This window comes from Lactuca serriola, chromosome 2 (genome assembly GCF_051521515.1).
Source record: "Lactuca serriola cultivar US96UC23 chromosome 2, Lser_US96UC23_V15, whole genome shotgun sequence".
Lineage (NCBI taxonomy): Eukaryota > Viridiplantae > Streptophyta > Magnoliopsida > Asterales > Asteraceae > Lactuca > Lactuca serriola.
Genome location: NC_136409.1, coordinates 152,200,174 through 152,212,705, shown reverse-complemented (window position 1 = coordinate 152,212,705; position 12,532 = coordinate 152,200,174). Strand labels below are relative to the sequence as shown.

Here is a 12,532-nt window from a genome sequence, read left to right as displayed (position 1 = left end):
TACTAACAAACTACACCCATGACCTTTCTTTCTCTAAACAAAAATCTCCCAGCCTTACTCTACAAGCTCTCTTTCTCTATATCTCTCTCTATACCTAACACTCCTCGACCATCTTCCCATGATTACTAAGAAACAACACAAAGAATGAACCGATTCAATACTTTCAGTCATATTCTTTACAAAAGAACCTCAAATTTTACATGAACTTGGTTTCAATAGTTTCATTCATACCATAATCAGTGTTCAGAAAGGAAAGATGAATCGATTAAGAATACAGAAAAAGTGATGTCTCCTACCAGGGTCCAACCCTTGAGATCGAGGGAGTTCTTTGGGGAAATCACGTATAATCGATGCCTAAGGAATTCGTCGTCAATGACAGCTGGAAAACGACAATGGCGGTGAAAGATTAGGAGTCTGAGAATCGCTTTCATTATCTTCAAAGATTTCGTTAGTCGTCTTTTCTCATTTTTATTTCTCATCTCAAAAATCTATGTTTGTATGTTTATTTTAGGGTTTTATTTTGCGTGTTATTCAGCCCCACTCTTGCTCTTTATCCACTCAGGTAAGCTACATTTTTATTACAAAAACTGCTATGTGTTTTGTACGTAAAATCTTTTGATCATTTGTTTTTGGTGGAGTTTAAAATTAAGAAATCATGTCTTGAGTTGCTGGAATTCTTTTTACCCATAGTGTTTTGGCTTAATATTGATATTTGATTGTGCTATTTGACCATATACCATCACAGGTTTTCATAGGTTCACTAATGTGTGATCAGATAATGAAAGAGTTTTAGGGGCTATAGTTGTTTAAATAGTTCATACAATGGGCTGATGTGTGCTGTTATAGAAAGAAATAGACATCAATATTGAGTAATTGATTAGCTTATGGTGAGGATGTTAAAACATAAAATAAAACCTGATAAATCTAGTGCATCATCTGTCCACATAAATAAATAAGTTCTTGTGTCTTCTTAGCTTAAATATAAATAAGTATCAATCTCTTTTCATGACATATACAGTTTCTTTTTACAGGTATAACAAAATGTATGGAAGGAATCGAATGCCATGGGGCCCACGTGAGGGCCCAATACACCAGGCCCATGGGCCCCTCCCCAAATTACCTGTTGTGAAAGGGAATTAACTGTTGTGAAAGATGAGATTCATATATTAGGTTAAATCATCCCCTCATTACATGCTGAAAAAGATGCAAGAGCCTTTGTGTTGGTTGTTATCTTTTCCTGTAAAATTAAGACAACTCTTTTTCAATCTTACACTTCAGAAGCTTAAGTACAATAGACATGAGGTAAAATTGACATAAGCATATATATATATATATATATATATATATATATATATATATATATATATATATATATATATATTCTTTTGTGTTGGTTGTTATCTTTTCCTGTAATGAAGTTGTTTGTTTTTTGTTTGGAAAATATTGGTTTTAGAAATATAATTATTTTTCCTGTTCTATGACGTATAAGTACACCAATACAAAAATAATATTCATATTTTTTTTATTGTTGTTTAAAAAGCCGTAGGAGAGGTTTTAGATGGGATGAAGCCAACCTTGGTGAAATTGAAGCAAATAAACATGTAAGAAAGAAAATCACAGAACCCAAAACTCCATATCATCCTATGATGCATGATACTGATGGTATTATACATATCCCACATTCCATTAAATTTAAATTAATTATTAATTTTTTATGTAAATTAATTCAAGTGTTGTTGACTTGTTGTAGGATCTTTATCTCCTATTGGGGGCTCTGATAGTTTCCTTGAAGGATATGATAACAGCAACATCAGACTGAATGCTGATGCAATTCGTTCAGCACTAAATGAGATGGCATCTTCTAGTAGCAACAGTAACTCCCATTCTGGATGGACATCTTCAGATGATGAAGATGAAGCAGATGTCATGGATCATGATCTAGGTTCTTCCTACTTCCTTCATCTTCACCCTTTTGCTTTTCTTTTATTCAAAAAAAAAATTAAAATTAAACTGATGATATGATGAGGGTTTAGATGATGAAGGTGGGGAAGAGTGCAAGAAGCTTTAGGGAGAAAAGAAAGGTGCACTATGATGAATATCGCAAAGTGAAAGAGTTACAGAAGAAGGAATCAATGAAAAAGGATGATGAAAAGCAATCCATTGTTGATGGTGTGGGAGATATAAATATCAGTATGCACTACAAAAGATAAGGACACGCAAACATGTTCTTTATTTCTCATCTTATTGGATTTATTTATAAAATCATTATTAAGTTATCTGATGAGCTTATTCTGTACATCAGAATGCAATTCACATATGAAATTCGAGAGGGTAGGAGAAAACGGGTTCTCTCGGCTACAGGGAGTTTGGATGCTGCGGGAGATTGTGATCTTGATTGTGATGAAGATACTAACAGCTCTGTGTTTCCCTTACGTGTTGTCACGAGGGGTATTTACGGTATTGTGTTACCTGTTGGTGGTGAACTCGGGTGTTTACAGGTTTGCATGGGTGGGGTGTATGACTTTTAGTATGGTAATCGGTAAAAGGTAAAAGGTAAAAGTGAGTCGGCATTATATCATATCATATTATCATATATTAATATGTTATCATATATGAGTGGCTATTTGATCAATGTCAGTTGACACAAATATATAAAAGTGAGCTCACTCTATTATGATCTTTTTTACTCAATTGTCACATTACGTTTGGCCCAAAGTGAGTAGGCTTCAACAAATATTAATTCTTGTTTTTGTTTTATATTTGGGACAATGTTATTAAATATTATTTGTATTTTTGTATTCCCATGTTATTAGGTCCAAACCATGGATATTTGAATTTGTTGATTTTGGAGGTGAAATGAGACGAGATATATTTGCGTGTTTTCCAATCGGGTGACACTGAATTGGGTTTGTCATCAAAGTAAGGATTGATTTAATCTCTTCAATCCTTAACACATTGATATGTCATATGTTAAAGTTGACTCAATCAGTTCGTGTTTTTGTTGTAAATTGTAAATTGTAATTCAGGGGATTCTTGGTCCATGTGCATCACTTGAGAAGGTTCATATAGTATTTTAAATAATGTTGACTCTTTGTTGACTTATTGTTGTTTTTTGTGCAGAAAGGTGCTTTATGTTCTGATACTAGTATTGGTCAAGGGGGTACTATTACATGGAAGGTGCTTCAATACACACTTGCTTACTCCATTGTACACAAACTAAGGAAATAGGAAAACACACAACGGAAATTGGAAAGCGAATGAAAATGACAAGTGATTTTGTGTTGTGTTTACAGGGTTGATGAAAGCGAATAGCTCTCGAGTTAGAAGTGGAAAAGAAAGCTCAAGCCGAAAGAGATAAGATGCTGAAAATGCAAGTGTTGTATTCTTCATTTCAATTGTTAGTATGAAACATAGAGTAGATTAGATGAATGCAAATTTATATATTGTAAGAAATAGAATTGTATGACATTAAAGTTTATTCAATGGACTGTATTTTTTTGTATATGGTATTTTATTTCTATTATGACACATTAAATGCAAATTTAATTTAAAAATTAATAAATATATAAATGTATATTTTTTTAAATATTTAAATTTACGATACGCAAAAATGTGTGTCATCTTCATTTATGACATGGCCTTTCTTGACAGGGGCTTTCTTGATACGCATTGTGTGTCATTAACACGCGCGTCGTAAGGTTACGACACGCGAATGCGTGTCGTCTTTCTTTATGACAGGGCCTTCCTTGATACGCGTTGCGTGTCGTAAACGCGCGTCGTAAATGAGCGTCGTCTATAGACAGACGCGCAAAAGCGCGTCATCTCTCTTTATGACAGGGCCTTCCTTGACGCGCATTTGCGCATCGTCTTAGCCTTTTACGACGCGCAATGAGCGTCATAAAAGGCTGTTTTTCTAGTAGTGGGACCGAGCCTATGACACAACATAATAATCCCAACAATCTCCCCCTTTGCGTGAAATGAGGCGAGAGATTATTTCTTCTGTGCTGGCTTCACGGTCTTTATTACTTTGAACAGCCGAGGAATTATTGCAAGATGTGTCTGCCGAAACTGGATATACCACCTCAACATATCAATGCACAACTTCTTGTCAGCTGCACTGTTCTAATCACACATCTGAATGATCTCCAAGATATGCTTCAGGCAAGAAGTTGAGAAGAGGTGTTTGTCAACGAGAGCGAACAGGCATTTCTGACCTTCGGCCCTGATGAACATAATAGTGTGGTACTTCGAATCAATCTTCCCCTTGACCATTGTGTTGACATTGCCTGCTTTGCCCATAGTCTTGATCGTGGTTCGCTTGTGAATGGCAGAAGCAATCCCTTGGTCCATTTTCGCTACCTCGTGAATGTAGCACACAAGCATTCGCTTGACATGGTCAATTATTGGCTAGTACTCCTGTGGATTTGACAGAAGAATGTTGTTGAGGGGTATCCCGTCGTGGGGATTAAGGTTCGGTAGATCAGCAAGGGTGAAGTTGTGAACTGAGCCTTCGGTGCCTTGAGTCACTTTGAATTTAACATTAATAAACTTCCCCGCTGAGTAGGGCTTCAAAACCTTGACAGTAGTAATCTTCTTCGAACTCCACGTCAAGTACTGGGGTTGAGCAAACTCCAGGTAGAACTCCAACATATCCCTATCTACCTTCAGGTCTGGAGAAGGAATGGCAGCAGTTGAATTAAAGCAGTGAAAGATGAATGCCTTTCGTGTGATTGGCATGTCAAACTATGCATCCTTGGAGTTCTCAAGCCCAAATGACATTACAGGGTCAAGCCAAAGTATGTTGGGCTCATCAATAGCACACCTTTGAAGCGAATCTATATTCCAGACAGGAAACATGGACTTCTTCTTTTCTAGGAGCTCTGCCTCCTTTCGATTTTGCTCGAGCTCAGCCTGTATTTTCTTGTATTTTTCTTCCAGCTCTTTCTCAGAGGGTTTTGCTTTCTGAAAAGGCTTTTCAGGATTCTCAGCATAGACATCATCTTCATTGTCTGTGTCATCCTCCCCAATCTTCTTCTTCTTTTTCTCCTTGTTACTGACCGAAGCTTCATTACCCTTCGGTTCAGTAGATGGTTTTGGTCTAGGAGGAGGTTGAGTTGTTGTCTTCTCTCCCCTTGTTTTGGCTGGACACCAGTCACCGGAACACCCTCAATACGACTAAGGATGTCCAATGCTGGCATGAGCTTGTCAGCCAAGTGCCACCTGATTGTAATGGTGATGATTGGATCATGCGCTTCAAGGAAATGAAGGAGGATGGAGTGAACATCAGCAGCATAACTACGATTGACCTCCCTTTCTGACTTTTGGTCATTGAGCTCAACAGTAGCAGTACGCAGCTTGTAATTTTGCATTTTCAGCTGTGAGGTTCTCTTGTCAAGCTCATCCATGATGCGATTCTCTATAGCTAATTCTTCCTCAAGTTGAGTCAGGCGATCATTAACATTAGCATGTAGAGACTTGTTTGCAGCTTCGATCGCTTGGCGTGCAGCTTCAAGGTTGGACCTTTCAGACTGAAGGGACTGTTGAAGGTTATCCACCGAAGCGTTGACGGTTTGAGTATTCTTCTTAGCAGTCGCCTGCAAAAAATCTAGAAACAGGTGAGCTTCAAAAACTAGTTTATCGACTTTTGTGGTTGCGTCCTTGCACTCCTTGGTAGAAGCCTCAACAACAAGAGAGGCTTGTTGACATTGTGAAGTGGAGGCTTCAATCGCTTTAGCTGCAGCAGAGAGGGGGCACTGTGTTCTTGAACAACATATGAGAACAAGGCCTTTAAAGCAGCTTCAGAGTAGGCTCCATAGGAGGAGGATAAGAGCAGTTGATCAAGTTTTTCGTTTACTGCCTTGAGATGATGCTTTGTAACAGGCTCATCATCATCATCATCACTCTGTACACGGTAAGGACTAAAATACCTGGAATCAAATTCCAAGTCCTCACCGCCTAGAACAGGTTTTTATGGATGAAGTAGGAGATAAAGGTTTGGTAGTGGCTGGAGGTTCGGTTGTGACAGGGGTTCGGTTGTTACAGGTGGAGTGGGAGCGGTAGAATGAGCTCCTGTGGTAGTAGTGGTGGTAGTAGTGTCTGTGAATATGGGAGTATGGATGGGAATAGTAGTGGATGGTTGAGTTGGAATGGGAAATATTAGAGGGATGGATACTGGGATGGTTACAGGTGGAGGTGAAGGAGGGTGGGAGCGAACGGGAATTTCTAGGGTAGGGGAGCGAGGCGGAGTATCACCTCGACCCGAAGCCTTTCGCTCTCAGATTCTGAAGGAGGAGCAGACCTATGTTTGGGAGGAACATACTTTGAGTCTGAATCACTGGAAGATTGGAGTATGAGCTTCCTAGCAGGCTTCTTTTGTTTCTTTGGTTGAGCCTTTGATGTAGCAGCCTTGTCAGACTTTCTCTTCTTGGGGGTTTGCCCCTTGGTTGGTTTGGAAAACAGTGCCTCATTCTGATTCTCAGTTTTCTTGCCCCTTTTCGCTGGCTTTTCAGCCTCTTCAATTGAGCGAACCATGGTTGGCATAAGCTCCCTTGGACCTGAAGATGGAATCTTCCTGTATTGTTGTAGAACGTTAATTGCTTCAGAGACACGAGCGAGCATGGTTTCAGGAATAGATCCAATAAAGGAGTACTTGGTAGGATTTGTTGATTTTGGTTGTGTGAAAAGTAGCGATGGAGGAGATAAGAGAATCCGCCATGATTGGAACATGAAGGCGGTCCATTGCCCAGTTGGTAATTATTGACCAGAATCGCCCACAAGAAATCTCTGAGTGCCTGGATGAAGAGACCAAGCTTTGTACCAATTGCTGCCAGATAATTGTTCCAAAATCCAAATCGATCCAATGGTACAGTCCGTATAGCACAGTCATAAAAGACATGCTCGCACCATCTGAGCCGGCGCTTTGCTCTGAGAGTCCCTTGAACAACAACGTGAAAAGGCCATTCCATTGAGGCGGAAGGCAGGACTTCTTGAACTTAGTTATTGTGGTGAGGGTTTCAGTATACCCCATCTGATAAAACATAGAAAACAATTGACCAGTGGTGATGGATTTAGGGTTTACTAGAGATTGTTCTTGAGAGAGACCAATTAGAACACATAAGTGATGCTTGGAGATGGAGTTCTTCTCATTGTGGATGTCAAGGTGAATCCTTTCATGAACCTTGACGTAGTAAGCAGTGGAGTAGACAAGAGAAAGACAGGACATTGGTACGACTTCGACTTTGGTCAGCGCTTTGACGAGAGGTGATTATTTGAGACACTCAACGACATATAGCATGTAGGGTTCATAGATAAACGGAGTGAGATCGATGATCAGGTTCTGTTGAGGTTTGATTGTGAAAAGTGGTTGACGAACAGAAGTATCATGAACGGACGAAGAGTCTGCCATTGTAGAAGCTTGGAGAAGATGATGAACAGTAAGAGAAATCGCCTTTGTTATTTGAGAGAGTTTGGTAAGTGATAAAGGGTTAAAGAGTACCGTTCCAATTACTTTTATACGTACAAGAAGGAGAGAGAAAAATCTGGCTAAGATCTTGGATTATTTGAAAAATAGTGCCTGACTTGACGGATAAACAGTTGGCATACCGATCATGACGCAGGAAAGAGAAAGGACGTTTCCTTATTGCACGCCATTCCATAAAATTCACTTTTTCAAATCGCCAAACCGATTGGATAACCACTGAGTCAACTTTCACTTTATCCCAATCGTCACCCCAAGGTCCATTTGAATCGCCATTGCCTGTGATGCTTTATTGAACAGTCTTAAAAGAACCTGAGTTTGGAAAAATAAAATTTTCGTGCATAGATTGTAAAAGATAAAGAAATAAAATAAACTTTTTGGGATGATCTGTGATGTCTTAAATAGACATAAAACAATGGATTCTGGGCACGAATCACTTCCTTCAAAGTCAAGAGATACATTAAAGTGCTTGCTTGGTTTCCCATTAAATAACGATCAATAACTTGTTAAGAAGTATTGAAAGACATCTTTTTGAAGGTTATAAAGGGTGGCTTTTGCTTTAATTCATAATTTCGATACTTGACATAAGACCAAAACTGAATGAAGTACTTGTGAGATCATTGTGATCTATTGAACAAGTAGGTAGGATAAGTTTTATAGTGACAAAAGGAAGTAAAGAAATCTCAAAAAAAAAAAATTAAACTGGATCTTTAGGGTAAGAAAAGCCTTGGTGTAAGACAAATTCATAAAGATCACTCAAAAGTAAAAAGATATTTCATTAGGTAACAAGTAAGATCTTGAATATGAGAATTCACCATGACTTCATTAGTGGTGTTGAACTGTGGGTTTCACTTAGTACATAGTGGCATGAAACTAAGATCATGAATGCAAATTTTGTATAACCATAAACCTCAGTGGTTAATACTGAGAGTCTCAAGGGTTATATTGGTGAAACGAAGTATAATGGAGAAAAATGATGGAGATGGTAAAAGAATCGATTGTACCTCTGCTCTTAAAGAAAAAGAATGACCAAGCAGAAAACTCTAAACTCAATGTGAGAACAGTAAGGTAGCTCATGATTAGAGAGAATATTGCAGCCTGGATTGGGAAAACATGATTTGTATATATCATGTTATTAGGGCTTCACTCGAAATCTTTCGAGGCTTTAGTCAACATACAGCAACATGCTTCTAGGGACTCCTAACTAATAAAAACATTTACCTGCCTTAGCTTCTCCATCGAGAATCACACTTATACAAAAAAGAAAACATTAGATAAAAAGAAAACTAAAAAATTAGAAAAATATTTTTGTATTTTGTGAGAATTGACCAATTGAACGAAAGAGAAAAATATTTTTGGATTTTATGAATATAAGAGAAGTATTTAAAAAGTGTACACATGAATACAGTCAAAATGCATTGATAAGAAAAAGAAGCGAATGAGTTCAAAAAGACCGAACCCGAAATAGACCGAACGTTCGGTTCATTTCGGTTCGCTTTATTTCGCTTGTTACCTTTATTGAAGCGAAGGCGATTTTGGTATGGATTTGACTTCCATCATTCCTAGGCCTTGTAGTATCTTATTGAAGCTCGCTTCAGGTAAAGCCTTAGTGAATATATCTGCCAGTTGATCGGTTGTCCTGACGAAGTGAATTTCTATGTTACCATCTTCGACGTGATCCTTGATAAAGTGGTACCTCCGTGCTATATGTTTAGTATTTGAGTGTTGCACTAGGTTGTGACAAATCCTAATTGCGCTTTTAGAGTCGCAGTATAGTGGGATTTTATTCATGCTTAGTCGTAATCCCTAAGCTGACTTTGTATCCATACGACTTGAGATGTGCATGAAGCTGCAGCAATGTATTCAGCTTCTGCACTGGAGAGAGAGAGACACGTTTGTTTCTTCGATTGTCAGCTAACCAATTTGCCATCTAGAAATTGGCATCCTCCAGTGGTGCTTTTACGATCTAATCCACAACCACCTAAGTCAGCATCTGAGAATGCTTGAACAAAGAATCCTGAGTTGGCTGGATACTACAGACTGAGAGAGGAGGTTCGCTTCAGATAGCGAAAGATGTTTTTCACAGCTAGCAAATGAGGTTCATGTGGGTTAGCTTGAAATCTTGCACAGTAACAGACTAAGAACATGATGTCAGGTCTACTAGCTGTGAGATACATTAGAGACCTAATCATCTAATGATAGAGCGTCATATCAGCTGCTGGTTTCTCCAATGAGGGGGTAAGCTTTGTCCCAAAGGCCATAGGCACTTTCAGTTTGGAGTCTCCCATCATCCCAATCTTGGCCAATAGTGTCTTGGTGTATGCCTCCTAATTAATAAAAATGCCTTCGAGTCCCATGCTCTGGGAGCCTGTTTTAGGCCATATACAGCTTTGTCAAGGACATAACAATGATCTGGATAATTCTCGTTCACGAAGCCTGGCGGTTGCTCAACATACACAATTTCTTCAAGTTCTCCATTGAGAAAGGCACATTTGACGTCCATCTGATAGACTTCAAAGTTCTTGTGTGCAGCATCGGCAAGAAAGATACGAACATACTCTAATCTTGCAACAAGAGTGAAGGTCTCTTCATAATCGATGCCTTCTTCCTGACAGTAGCCTTTGACAACCAACCGAGCTTTGTTGTGAATGACATTTCCCTCCTTATCCATCTTGTTTCTAAATACCCATTTGAGACCGACAACCGAGGCATCCTTTGGAGTTGGAATAAGTCGCCATACTTTGTTTCTTTCAAACTCATTTAACTCATCTTGCATTGCTTGAACCCAGTCTGAATGATCAAGTGCAGAATAAACGGTCTTCGGTTCAACTTTGGAAACAAAGGAGTTGAACATGCAAAACTCTACTTGTGAAAAGAGTGCATCTTGTTTCGCTTTGATTTGAGATCGAGTTAACACCTTTTCAGAGGATTCCCCAATAATTTGACTTTGAGGGTGATCTTTGGTCCATTTTATAAGCGGTGGGTAATTTGGATCACAATTGGGATCCAATTTAGCATTAACCTCTTCTTCCAATTCTAACAGTATGTCATCATCATTGACAATGGCGTTCTCCCCCTCGAAGGATGACGCCTGTTCAGTATCTGGATTGGTATCACCTCCTTCGAATGGATTCTCAGAAGAACTAGAAGAATGTGACGGTAAGCCCTCCCCCCGGAAGGATAAACCTTGATCATGATGAAGAAATGGACCCTCCCCCTGGATGTTAGGACGGTCAATTGAATGTTCGCTTGCCTCTGGCCTTTCGGTTTCTTTGGGTTGATCATCAGCCATCTTTTGAGTAGCATCATCGATGATTTGATTTAGATCATCAATTTTGTTGTCTTTTGCTGTTGATTTAGAATCAGTCGCCTTTTGAGGCTCATCAAACAGAAGCAAATATTGCTCAAATAGATTTGAAATAGAGGTAGTAACTTGACCATTCTTTGGAAAGATTTCTTGCATTGCAGCTTCTGTTGATTTCATCTTCTTAACATAACTATCGTCAAAGGTGACATAGTATGTTTCTTCAATCTTCTTTGAGCGCTTATTGAGAACTCTATACACTTTGGAATTCAGGGAGTAACCTAAGAATATTCCTTCATCAGCCTTAGCATCAAACTTATTTCAATTCGCTCTGGAGTTGAAGATGAAGTATCTTGAACCGAACACATGAAAGAATTTCACGTTCGGTTTACGATTATTCAAAATCTCGTAAATAGTAATGGAGAATCGCTTGTTCAAATATGATCTGTGTTGAGTATAACAAGCAGCGGAAATTGCATCAGCCCAGAAGTACAAAGGTAAGGACGCGAAGCATAGCATTGTTCGAGCTGCTTCACACAGAGATTGGTTTCGTCTTTCAACGATACCATTTTGCTGTGGAGTGTATGGGGCTGAGAAATTGTGATTCGTTCCCTTTTCAGCAAGAAAGTCTTCAAAATCTTTTTTCTTGAATTCCAAGCCATTGTCGCTTCTCACGTTACGAACGGCTTTCCTTAGTTGAGTCTCTATCTGTTTTATAAAGAGCTTAAGCTTTGGAGTAGCTTCAGACTTTTGCTTCAAGAAGAATACCCATGTAAATAGAGAGAAATCCTCTACAATAACCAGAATGTACTTGTTTCCACTAATGCTTTCAATGGAAGAGGGTCCATACAGGTCAATATGTAACAACTCTAATGGTTCTATTACTTTTGTATTGATAATAGAAGGATGGCTTTGCCTGCTTTGCTTTCCCAATTCACAGGCAGCACAGAGGTGTTCTTTGTCAAATTTTAGAATTGGAAGTCCTCGAACATGATCAACTAAAACCAGCTTGTTGATATCCTTGAAATTCAGATGAGAAAGTCTTTGATGCCATAACCAACTTTCGTCTGAGTGAGCCTTCGTAAGTAAGCAAACTGCTGGCTTACCTCGAATTGGGTTGAGGTTCAAAGGATACATTTCGCCTTTTCGCTTTGACTTCAGCAGAACGTTGTTGGATTTCTTCTCGACAATATCTGATCCTTCATCATCAAATGATACCTTCAATCCAGTGCCAACTACCAGCTGTGAAACGCTGATAAGGTTGTGTTGGAGCCCTTCAACATACACCACTTTTCTTATAGAGAAATCGCCATTAGTGATCATTCCATAGCCTTTGATAGTACCAAATGAGCTGTTGCCGTACTTCACAATACCACCATCCTTGAAAGACCGAAACTCCCTCAGTTCTTCTTTCCTCCCTGTCATGTGACGCGAGCAGCCACTATCAATGTACCATTCTTCGTCAAACTGCTCGTCACATATAACCTGCAAAATATTAAGCAGATTTAGGAACCCAAAGTTTCTTGGGTCCTTGTGAGCCTTTTACAGGACATGGAATAGTAAGAGAAATATCAACCAACTAAGTGCGTTTAATTAAAGTTGTTTCATCTTTTCTTTTTATGGTGAAAACTTTAATTTTGGTTGGTTTAGTAGGATTGAGATTTGTGGTGTTGACGTCAGCATTCTTTTGGATGTCCTTTGGAAGTCTGTTATCTTCTGGAAAGAGTTTTCCTTTTTCCCTCTAAATCAAT

General features: G+C 38.9%; 1 pseudogene; it reads left to right on the top strand.

Annotated features, from left to right (window-relative positions):
* The first annotated feature begins 1,297 nt into the window (after positions 1-1,297).
* LOC145089665 (uncharacterized) lies at positions 1,298-3,299 on the top strand (annotated as a pseudogene).
* Positions 3,300-12,532: the final 9,233 nt, after the last annotated feature.